We start from the raw sequence: 12,952 nt of genomic DNA on the forward strand, positions 1-12,952 counted from the left end.
AGTCCTCCTCCTTCTCCAGGTCCTACTCCTCCTCCTGCCACATCTCCAACAGCACAGCCACAGCCCAGAAAGTAAAGCACGAAAATGCAGCATGCAATGCGTTAAGTGCAGGGCGTGCATGACAGTGGTAGCAGTGTGGGGAAGGGATGGTTAAAATGGAGCCGAGGGGGAGGGACAGGAAGGGAGGGGTTATATAAAAAGGTTAACTTGTGGGGAGGGGTTAACAGAAAACTGGAAGAAAGTTCTGTGAAGCATGGCAGAAGTGGAGCGTCTCATGGCCCAACTGCGTGCGGAGGCGGCGATGAGAGGCACGGCTTGGCTGCAAGAAGCGATCGGTGCAGCCATGGAGCAGGCAGTACAGCAGCCGAGTAGGAGGGGGAGGAGCAGCGTCAGAGCGCGGAGGTCCAGGCCGCCTGAGCGCTTCTCCCCGGAACGCTCTAGGGCAGCACAAAGAATGTCGGGGAGGAACGGAGAAGAGGTGCAGGGATGTCCACCTGCTAAGAGGAAGACAGGCAGAGCGAGCGGAGGAGACGTCACGGCCCCGGCGGCACCAAGCAGGGAGAGAGCGGACACGCAGGTCAGGCCTAGTAGAGGAGGACGAGCGGGGAGCGCGAGCCCCGCCCCATGATGACGGCGGAGGTTTACAACACTACTGCGGCCAGAGCAACTGCAACTGTCCCCAGGCTGGCTAATTCTGCGGCAGGGGACATTCAGAGGGAGGACAGAGGAAGACGCGGGCGGCAAGCGGGAGGAGCGGAGGCCTATAGGGCTGCGGTAGCCAACACCGGCCCAGCAAAGGCTGTCCAAAAGTCGGCGGGAGGTTACGCAGCAAGGAGGAGGGAAAGGATGGAGATGACGGCGGCAGCCAAGGCCACCAGGCCAGGCGGGCTTTCGGAGATAGAAGAAGGAGAGATGGTCCCAAGGGAGCTAGAGGAGACGTCCGGATCGGAAGAGGAGGCGGCCCCCCTTTCCAGGAGCATGGACGAGAATGAGAACAGAAGGTCGGCTGATGGGGCAACACCTGTGCAGCCCGGTAAGTCCCAGCAATTGGGGTTGGAAGGGGGAAACTGGGTAAGACATGAATTAAGTAGGCCTGAGGACAGTGCAGGGGGGGTTGTCCCAGCGGTGGGGGGCTCAGGTTTATTGGGGTTTTTGGAAGGCATTAAGGAGTTAGTGCAGAGGTTTGAGGCAGGAGAGCGTGCTGCGGGGGGCCCGGCAGCTGCGTGGGTCCCGCCAGCGGGGGGCAGTGGTAATGTAGCAGGGGCGCCTACAGTAACGGCTGCGGTGGCGGTACCCGCCCTGGAGTCCACGGTTAGTGACGTTACGCAGGGGAAGGAAAAAGCTGCGGAGACAGCAGAGAGGCAGGATATAACCAGGCTGGCGGATGCGGCGCGTTGCGAGGTGTATGTGTGCTACGAAGGACCTTTGGGAGCGCACTTGAAACAGGAGGTGCGGGAGAAGTTGTGGAAAGGTGAGTATGTGGAAATATTTTCACTACTACCTTTGGAAAAATTTAACTTGGATAGAGTTAAACCAGACAGCTCCAAGAAGGAGGATGAAGAGAAGAGGAGATATCGGCTGATCCCTAGGACATTTACCAACTGGTTGCAGGCGTTTGCAATTATGGCTATTGTGATAGGGGAGAGGCACCCGGAGCAATGTTCGGCATTGTTCTGCTATCAGGATGCGATAGGGGAAGCTTATAGAGTGTATGGCGGCATGGGTTGGCTGAGATACGACGAGCAGTTCAGACAGCGGAGAGCGATACGTCCAGAGCTGCGTTGGGACCACAAGGACATTAGCTTGTGGATGCGTTTGATGATGACGACGAGGGCTCCGAACCAGTTTTTTCAGGGGGGAGCCGGTGGACCTTCAGCCCCGGGACATTCGGCTGGAAACAAAAAGGGGGTTTGTTGGCAGTACAACACCGGAGCCTGTAAGTTTGGTGCGTCATGTAAGTATAAGCACGAGTGCTCAGGCTGCGGGGGGACGCATCCTCGATCTAGATGCTATAAGCAGGGAAAAGGCAGAACCGGTGACGTTGGGAACAAGAGGGAGGACTCCGGTGAAAGTGGAAAGGATGCGGCCGTTTCTCGGTAAGTATCCCGACAGCCAAGCAGCGAGGTTACTGGAGGAGGGTTTCTCGGTGGGCTTTAGAATACCCTGTGAGATGAAGGTTGTTCCCCAGGTGCCCAAAAATTTACGATCCGCATTGCAACATCCGGAAGTGGTTTCCGCGAAGCTGGCAAAGGAGGTTGCAATGGGGAGAATGGGTGGTCCTTTCCAGGCGGCACCATTTGCTGATTTGGTGGTATCACCGCTAGGTGTTGTGCCCAAAAAGGAGCACAACAAATTCAGGCTCATTCACCACTTATCCTTCCCGAAAGGGGGATCGGTGAATGATGCCATTGATCAGGAGGCGTGCTCAGTGACTTATACGTCATTTGATGCCGCCGTGGGGAGGGTGCGCCGTTATGGAAAAGGAGCTTTGATGGCCAAGGCGGATGTCGAATCGGCTTTTCGGCTGCTGCCAGTACACCCGGATAGTTTTAGGTTACTGAGGTGCCACTGGAAAGGGGAGTTTTATGTGGACAAATGCCTACCGATGGGTTGCATAATATCGTGTGCGATATTTGAGCAATTCAGCTCTTTCTTGGAATGGGTAGTGAGGGACGTGTCCGGAGTGAATTCTATAATTCACTACCTGGATGATTTCTTATGCATAGGGCCGGCTTCATCTAGAATCTGTGCGGTGTTATTGGCGACATTACAGCATGTCGCTGACAGATTTGGCATTCCGTTGGCTGATGAAAAGACGGAGGGACCTTGCACGGTCATCACGATCCTAGGCATTGTACTGGATTCAGAGGCCATGGAATGTAGGTTGCCGGAAGACAAATTGGGAGATTTGAAAAAAGAGATCGCAGGGTTAATTGGTTTGAGGAAGGTGCAACTGAGAACGCTTCAATCGGTTTTAGGCAAGCTGAATTTTGCTTGCCGCATACTTCCGATGGGTAGAGTGTTCAGCCGCCGGCTGGCGGCTAGCACGAGTGGTGTACAATCACCAAGGCATTTTGTGCGTTTAGTCAAATCGCACAGGGAGGATTTACGGGTATGGAATACCTTTTTGGAATCCTTCAATGGAAGGGCGATGTGGATGTCAGGACCGGTCAGTAATTTCGACCTGGAACTCTTCACGGATGCGGCAGGGTCTACAGGTTTTGGGGCGTTTTTTCAAGGCCGGTGGAGCGCAGGTCCTTGGCCTCAGTCATGGATAGATGAGGGTTTCATACAAAACTTGGTTTTACTGGAATTGTTTCCAGTAGTGCTGGCAGTGGAACTATGGGGCACATCTTTCAGGGATCTGAAGGTGCGTTTCCACGGGGACAATTTAGGGGTGGTGCAAGTGATAAATAGGGTGACAGCATCATCTCCGCCAGTGATCAAGTTGTTGCAGCATTTAGTATTAAGATGTTTGCAATTGAACGTGTATATTCATGCAGTTCACTTACCAGGGGTGGAGAATGTGGTAGCGGATGCGTTATCTCGCTTCCAGTGGGACAGGTTCCGAGAGTTGGCGCCGGAAGCGGAGCAACGGGGGGTGCCTTGTCCCGAGTGGCTGTGGGAAATACCTTTGGCGTCATCGCGGGATGGATTCAGCAGTCGTTAGGTGGGGCCACATGGGCGGCGTACTCCAAGGTATGGAGTGAGTGGATGGTTTTTGTACAGGGAATTGGCGAGGAGCCGTCAGGGAGGTCTTTGCACTTGTTGTTGCTATACTACGTGGCAAGGAAAATGGAGGAGGGTGCGTCAATAGCTGTTTTGAATACGCAGTTAGCGGGGTTGGCTTTTCTTTTTAAGCTACAGGGTCAGCCGGATGTCACGAAAGATTTTTGGGTGCGTCAAGCGCTAAAGGGGTATAGGAAGCGAGGAATCAAGCATGATTCCAGAAGACCGGTGACTTTTGAGATTTTAGGTAGTATTGTAAAAAAAGTTGGGGGAGGTATGCTCTTCCAAGTATGAAGTCACATTGTTTAAGGTGGCGTTTGTACTGGCATTTTTTGGAGCATTCAGGATAAGCGAACTGGTTAGCCCGGCAAAAACAGTTCCAGGAGGATTGGGATGGCAGGAAGTTCAGTTGGAGCGGGCAGGTTTAACGTTTGTTATAAAGAGGTCAAGGACAGATCAAGTAGGGAGAGGCAGGGTAGTGAAAGTTTACCCGATTCAGGGATCCTGCCTGTGCCCGGTGGGCACGGTCGAGGAATTCTTGCAAGTTCATCCATATTTACAAGGCCCTTTTTTAATACACTTGGACGGGAGTTTTTTATCTAGGTTTCAGTTCATAACAGTTTTTAGAAGATGCCTGCGGGATGTGGGTTTACGGGACAAGGATTTTGCATCTCACTCTTTTCGGATAGGAGCGGCTACTGAAGCAGCCAAGAATGGGCTAGATGTGGAGGCGGCGAAACGAATTGGAAGGTGGGAATCAAACAGGTTCCAGTCTTACGTAAGGCCTCATCTAGTAGTAGGGTTAGGTGGATGCTCGGGGAGTAGTACTGTGATTGTTTAGTCATAAAAGGTTTGTCTTTTAGGAGAGTTTTGAGGAGAGTTTTTTCTTGTCTTCTTCTAATTACAGGGTTGTCGCCTGGAATGGTCTGGATTATGGGCCATTCTTATGTGTGTTGGGGGGCAAGAAGGGGGGATGCTCGTTGGGAGGGCAGACAGTTAGGTTTTGATAAAAGGGAGGTTTCTATTAAGTGGTTGGGGATACCGGGAATGCTGTGGGGTAGATTGTTTTTTGAAGTACAGAAGTATGCCCTGAGGGAAGGACCACCTGACGTGTTAGTTTTACACGTTGGCGGCAATGACCTAGGTATCAGATCCATGGTAGACATCACGCGCGATATCAAGGGTGATTTGTGGCGCTTGATGGAATTATTCCCCAAGACTATTTTTATATGGTCGGATATGGTGGCTCGGACATCTTGGAGAATGGCCAGGTCGGTGGAAGGTGTAAATCGGGCCAGAAAAAAGATTAATAGGGAGGTGAGCAAATTTATGGTACGCAATGGTTGCTTAGCAATTAGACATCCTGAATTGGAATTCGAAACGTGGAGGTATTTGAGACCTGATGGGGTCCACCTTAACGATGTGGGGATAGATTTGTGGACTTTAGGATTACAGGATGGAATACAGCGAGCTATTCGGGTGTGGAGGGGCATCCAAGAGTAAGGTATTACTCGTGGGATGCGGTGGCGGGCGTTGGTCTGTGCAAGGGAAGGAAGATGGAAAAAGTAAGTGGGGGATCTAACGTTGTTATGGATCCGGAGGTTTTTTGGTTCCCGGTTAACGGAGGTTAGCCGGGAAGTGATAATGGGGCACTGCGGGAATTGTTAGTCTCTGAGCCAGCTTGTCGGCTTGAGGCCTAGTTGAGATATTTTGATAAGTACCGCAGTGCTACATGGGTGATGACCATCAGAATGAGTTTAAGTGATAGCGCAAACCAACGCTCTTTAGTTTAAAGTTCTTTCATGGAATAACAGATGTTTTCTTGTTTATTGTTTTGATAACAGAGTTTATAAGAAAGTTATAAATATATATTGTGTTAAATAAAGTAGGCTGCTACGGCCTTTTTACCCCAAAGTTCGGTGTGGTCTGGTTTATTGGGAGTAGAAAATTAAGAGGGGTGTTGATAAGGGTGGACAACATCTGTTATCCAACAGTCAAGTAAAGCCCGAAAATGCAGCATGCAATGCGTTAAGTGCAGGGCGTGCATGACAGTGGTAGCAGTGTGGGGAAGGGATGGTTAAAATGGAGCCAAGGGGGAGGGACAGGAAGGGAGGGGTTATATAAAAAGGTTAACTTGTGGGGAGGGGTTAACAGAAAACTGGAAGAAAGTTCCCGCCCACCCTCCCCTTTTTTGCTAGGTTAATGGTAGGTCTGGGGACGTTGTTGTTTGTTTTCAACAGGTGCTGAAGGATGAATCGTCGTGGCAGTGGCGGGCGTTGGTCTGTGCAAGGGAAGGAAGATGGAAAAAGTAAGTGGGGGATCTAACGTTGTTATGGATCCGGAGGTTTTTTGGTTCCCGGTTAACGGAGGTTAGCCGGGAAGTGATAATGGGGCACTGCGGGAATTGTTAGTCTCTGAGCCAGCTTGTTGGCTTGAGGCCTAGTTGAGATATTTTGATAAGTACCACAGTGCTACATGGGTGATGACCATCAGAATGAGTTTAAGTGATAGTGCAGACCAACGCTCTTTAGTTTAAAGTTCTTTCATGGAATAACAGATGTTTTCTTGTTTATTGTTTTGATAACAGAGTTTATAAGAAAGTTATAAATATATATTGTGTTAAATAAAGTAGGCTGCTACGGCCTTTTTACCCCAAAGTTCGGTGTGGTCTGGTTTATTGGGAGTAGAAAATTAAGAGGGGTGTTGATAAGGGTGGACAACATCTGTTATACAACAGTCATGAAGCGTGGAAGGAAGACCAGAAAGTGAGGACCCTGGATCCAGTCTGGTGGGCCAAAAGATGCAGCCTCTTGTGGTACCACAGCCTGGGGACACAGACGTCATCTGCTGCTTTCCGGATCTCTGCGACTTCTGGACCAGACTGCCCTCCCTTACATATGGACTCCTCAGGCCACCAATTTTGATGTTCAAGAATTGATGTCTGCCGTGGGGGTCCCAGGCTTCGTTAATTTCTCATGTTTATCCAGTGTTGCCTCCCTCTTTGTTTGGTTCTGAGCCCTTAATAAAGGGATTTTTGTTGGAATTATACTTGCCTATGTGTGTTTTACTTCAAAAAGGACAGTTTGTTGTTGAGGATTCAGGTACATTTCCAAAATACAATGTGAAATTAACAAGGGACACCAACAACAAACAATCTCCTTGAGATTAAATAATAAAAGATATCAATGGTGTTGTGGTAACTTGACACACAAAACACACACAAAAATATTCTGGAGTCAAACTAAAAACAACATTAAACAAAGATCAGCCTTGGAAAAAATACAAACATAAAATCTAAACCAAAAATGGCTTAAAAAACAAAAAAAATAAAAAAATAAAAAAATAAAAAATATTCTGTCAGATGTGACAAATAACAATATATTCAGGGAATCCCAATAAAAAAACAAAAAAAAATGTTTGTGAGAAGTGTGTGTGAATATGAGCAGCAAAACTACTTCATTCTTCTCACATTATAAAGAAGAAAAGAGTGCGCTGTTTTAAAACATTTTTAACATTGCAGCGTGACGAAAGTGCTATATCCATTGCGAACGCTAAGTTTACCAGACCGAGCTGTTCCGTGTCGGAATTTCTTCTGAGCATGCGTGGCACTTTGTGCGTCGGAACAGGCCACACATGGTCGGAATTGACGCGATCGGATTTTGTTGTCGGAAAATTTTATCTCCTGCTCTCCAACTTTGTGTGTCGGAAAATCCGATGGAAAATGTCCGATGGAGCCCACACACGGTCGGAATTTCCAACAACACGCTCCGATCGGACATTTTCCTTTGGAAAATCCGACCGTGTGTACGGGGCATTAATGTGTAACTAAAGGCAAAATTTTTTTTTAGTTTTGGTTAGAGTGGAGAGGGATAAGAACTCATTAGGGATATTCTATTTGTCCTGTTTACCATTATTATTGAAAGTAATAGAAAATCCTAAATTTTGGGTTGACATCAGGACAGTAATAGAGGAGTGATCCAATGGGGACAGTAGTTCTGGTGACCGTGATCCTGGGATTCCCTCACTTTGGAGGGATTTCCTCTCACTTCCTGTTCTGGCTATAGGACAGGAAGTGGAGTGAAATCTCCCCATAGGACAGAGATGGCAAAAAAAGAAAACTGAACAGGGTTATAACGCTCCCTTATGCCGCGTACACACGAGCGGACTTTTCGACCGGACTGGTCAGACGGACTTTCGGCGGACTTCCAACGGGCTTTCCCAACTAACGGACTTGCCTACACACGATCACACCAAAGTCCGATGGATTCGTACGCGATGACGAACGAACGGACTAAAGTAAGGAAGTTGATAGCCAGTAGCCAATAGCTGCCCTAAAGTCGGTTTTAGTCCGTCGGACTAGCATACAGACGAGCGGATTTTTCGACCAGACTCGAGTCCGTCGGAAAGATTTGAAACATGTTTTATTTCTAGGTCCGTCTGACTTTTGGGGAAAAAAAGTCAGCTGGAGCTCAACACGATCGAATTATCCGACGGAGTCCGGTCCGCCGGACCAAGTCTGCCGGAAAGTCCACTCGTGTGTACGCGGCATTACTCTATCCAAAATGAAAAAGAAAATTGCCTTTAGTTACACTTTATTGAACAGTGTGTTAATAAATGACAGCCTGTTGGAGCACATCACATGCAACCAGATCAGAAAAAGTGTTCAGATCATGCAGAATAGTTGTGTCTGTACAAAGCTATGGTGTCATATTTTGATAATGGTGGTGTCAGGTCACGTTTAGTAGCTATAAGGTCCTCTGTCTGTAGAAAACATAACGGCAAAGCAATATTACACATATAGAATTTTAAAATGTGCCTTTAACACACCCTGACCTTTGGATGACTGGATGAAGCGATTAAAATCAACTGACTGGAGCTGACAATATTCTAAAAACGAAAAGCCTTCTCTTCTAAAACTTGACTGGCTTAACAGATTATTTTTCCACAACAGTGACGCAGATCCCTGCCGCCACATTACAGGATGAGTTCAGTTTCTTTCTAGGGTGCGTCCTGTTCTTCCTGCTGCAAATATCTGAAACAGGTTCAGCTGCATCATACCATAAGCCCAAGACACAACAATGTACTCAGTTTTTTGTTCACATACTGTACATGGTAATATGTTTAGTGATGTTCAACTTGCACCAAAAGCACTTAAGAACTTAAAGATCACAAGAGCTGTGACCGACAGCTACGATCAACAATCTAAGGAACGTTGAACATTTTTGTTTGATAGATGATAGCCACTAACTAGAATGAGAGCAGATGTTAAATAGCTAGACTGGTAGATAAGGTGAAATGAACACCTCTTCCTACTTGTCCATATATGATGCCATCTTCTCATTAATGCGTACTGCAATCATGCAACTCAAGTGCTATGAATCTGGATGCTGAGTGAGCATACCAGTAGCCTTGTACCAATGGATCAGGGATAAAGGCTGCAAGAGATTTTCATGGGAGTTGAGGCGGTAATTTATTTCTTCCCTTACATTGTTTGTATAAAATATTTTTTGGAGTGTGGAAGAACCCCCCTGTCAAATTGTTATTGCTGTCTGTGTCTCAGTTGGGATATTCACTCTTTCCATTGGTCTTAGTGACCATTGTCACCCAAAGCAAAAGTGAGGGGAAATCCCAAATTTTACAGTTGTCAAAGCTTCCAGTGGGCACACCCATTCTGATGACAGCTGTCTAATGCCGCGTACATACGGTGGGAATTTCCGACAACGAATGTTCGATGGGAGCTTTTTGTCGGAAATTCCGACCATGTGTATGCTCCATCGGACATCTGTCGCAATTTCTGACAACAAAAATTTGAGAGCTGGATCTCAAATTTTCCCGCAACAAAATCCGTTGTCGTAAATTTCGATCGTGTGTACACAATTCCGATGCAACGCATGCTCGGAATCAAGCAGAAGAGCCTCACTGGCTATTGAACTTCATTTTTCTCAGCTCGTCGTACGTCACCGCGTTCTTGGTGATTGGAATTTCCGACAACATTTGTGCGACCGTGTGTATGCAAGACAAGTTTGTGCCAACATCCGTCGGAAATAAATCCAGGATTTTGTTGTTGGAATGTCCGATCGTCTGTACGCGGCATAAGAGTTGAATTCCCCCACTGGTGAAGAGATTTTCTTTCACTTCTTCCACAGGAAGTGAAGGGAAATCGCACCAATGTAACGACATAAGATTTGGGTGTACATTTACACTTTAATTTGAATGCATACTGGTAGATACTGTCTTTAGATAAAGCCGGTTCTGGTGTGTACAAAAAAGTTAAATATCTCTTTGGGACAGAATGACCCTTTAAATTATAAGGGTGTATATCAATAATTTGTATAAAACAACTCACAGGATAAGGATATAACTCCAATATTTTGTTCTTATAAGATTATTCACAATGCAAGACCATATGCTTCGTTTGCCCACTTTTTGGAAGGCGATACACAACCTTAGATTTGCAAGGATCCACCATATTTAATCATTGATTGCAACAACCAGGAAAGTCAGGGTTGGCTTTCACTATTTCTAAGCATTGGTGGCTAAAGTCACCAAGGAACCCCTCTGCAAGAACACTTTTTCAGCACCCATTTAAATTCTGCCCAAACACAGGTATTTACTAAATAGACTTAGATGGACTAGCCTTTGCAATTTTCTGAGCTGACAGCTCTCTCATGGTTCACAATATGCAAAGTGGGTCAGACAGCAAACTTTCGCTTCCGTTCCAGCTCGAAGGGTGTTAAAAGGAAATGCGAAAAGCATTCTTCATGTCAATGTCAGTCAAGCAGCGAATGAAGAAGGTGTGTGCTGCATAACACCAAATTAGAAGCCAAGGGCATGGTTAGAGTATCACGAAGAATGCGATTTATTTCTCACATCGCTTGATGTGAGCAGTATCCAGGTCTACAAGACAACAGGAGGGGGTTCCTGTACCTGTGTGACTGATATATTTTTCAGCAATATGGCCAATATCCATGTTCTATATCAGTGGTCTCCAAACTGCAGCCCTTTGCTTGCTTTATGCAGTCCTTAGGGCACTTTTCATCCCACTATTCTTCCCACTGATAATAACAATGGGGCATAATTCCTCTCATTGATGCCAACAATGGGGCACTTTTCCTCACACCGACACCAACGATGGGGGCACTATTCCTTCTACTGACACCAACAATGGGGCACTATTCCTCCCTCTAATACCAAAGATGTATTATTTACTCCCACTGACGCCAGGACAATTTCTTCTCTCAATGGGCCCAGTCCACCCCCTCTAAAATCTGAAGGATAGTAAACTGGCCCTTTGTTTAGAAAGTATGGACACCCCTGTTCTATATGAAGGGCTTCATGCTTATAAGCAGGGGCAAACAGCATGCACAAATGGTCTCTTGCCCCTGCTTGTAAGCATCTGACAATTGGAAAACGATTTGGTAATTAAAGGGTTCTTTACAGGGTGATAATGAGTGCTTTTAAACATTCTTCCTATAGAACATGAATATTGGCCATATTGCTGGAAAAATATATCAAAAGCTGGATCATGATGGAAAAAAGGGAACAGCGTTTTCACCATGCATTATGCATTGATGAAGTTGGTAAAGATATTACAGTGGATGGGCAGTAGTAGATGTGTTATTGCTGACCACTGTAGCTGAGGTTTGGTCATCCATAGTAATTCACTGTAAATATGGCAATACCTCCTGCTGGTATTAAGAAAAGAATTGGTGTGTGAACAAGCGTGCCTGCCAAATTACGGGAAGAAAGACTAGAAATCAGAGTTGCTATATAATTCACACTATAATGAGAAGATTGTAAGCTCCTTGAGGGTAGGGACTGATGTGAATGTACAATGTATATGTAAAGCGCTGCATAAATTGACGGCGCTATAGAAGTACCTGAAATAAATAAATAAAAATAAAAATAAATAAATGAGAAACCTTTTTTCGCGCACACTCTGACATTCACAAAGCCCTTTCTTTCGTACACAAGCTCTGGGTTGTTTTAATTTCCTGGATCCCCACAGCTGCTTCTTCTAGGGAAGTCTTGTGATCCTGCTCACATGCCACATACAATCTGTCATAAACAACATGAGAAGATAGCCTCATGTCACATTCTAGGCCAAGGTAAGGACGGAGATGCAGATATTACGTTGTTATTTGCTTCTGTGACAACCACCAGTGCTCCTTTCAGTTTGAGGGCAAGGCATGTTTAATGTGCGACATCGATAAAAGAAGAGTAAAAATGGAGCTGCTTGTGAGAGAGACAGTGACCAAGGAATTTCCTTATCATACAGGTTTGTAATCCAGTTTCTAGAGTTCTTAAAGAATATGTTACCCCGTATTTTCATATTCCTGACATGTGTCTGTTGTACCATTTACCTGTATTAAAAAGTATTCTGTTCTCTTTATATTGTTTCCTTTGTGTGAAATACCTGGTAACCTTTCCTATTTCAACACTGACCATAACTTCATCATGCCATACCATCAGGGAGGCGTGTGATTGGCCCCAAGCCTAAATGCAATATTCCCAACTCACACGTTTCTGCAAGGATGGCTGTATTTTCAATTGGGTGCTGAAGCGACCATCGGCTGGAACCGTAAACAGCCATAGATAGAAAATGTCACCAGCACACCAGGATCTTCAAAAGTGGGTGCAAAATTGTAATCAATGATCACACAGTTACAAAAAAAGGTGAAGTTTTGGAGCAACGCAGGACCCTTTCATCAGGCATGTTGGCCCCAAGCCTATTCTGCAGCAGGACAATGACCCCAAACATACTGTACAGCCAGTGTAATTTGGAGCTATCTTCAGCATAATGAAGAACAAGGAGTTCTGGAAGTGATGGTTTGGTCCCCACAGATCCCTGATCCCAACATCATTGAGTCTGTGTGGGGTTACATGAAGAGACAGAAGGATTTGAGGCAGTCTATATCCACTGAAAATCTGTCCTTAGTTCTCCAAGATGTTTGGAACAACCTACCTGCCGAGTTTCTTCAAAAACTGTATGCAAGTGTACCTAGAAGAATTGATGCTGTTTTAAAGGCAAAGGGTAATCCAATTGTAAAGATATTTCTTAAAGCTGAACAGTTATGTATTTATTAAAACATCATTAAAAGTATTTAAAAGACAACTAGTGTAAATATCTGAATTTGGATTGATTTGTAGCAGAATTCAGTATGAGAAAAGAATTGGGGCCAATCCTGCATTCACCTTTGCTGACATGAGGAGAGAGCAGAGA

Source organism: Aquarana catesbeiana, linkage group LG10 (assembly GCF_042186555.1).
Source record: "Aquarana catesbeiana isolate 2022-GZ linkage group LG10, ASM4218655v1, whole genome shotgun sequence".
Classification (NCBI taxonomy): Eukaryota; Metazoa; Chordata; class Amphibia; order Anura; family Ranidae; genus Aquarana; species Aquarana catesbeiana.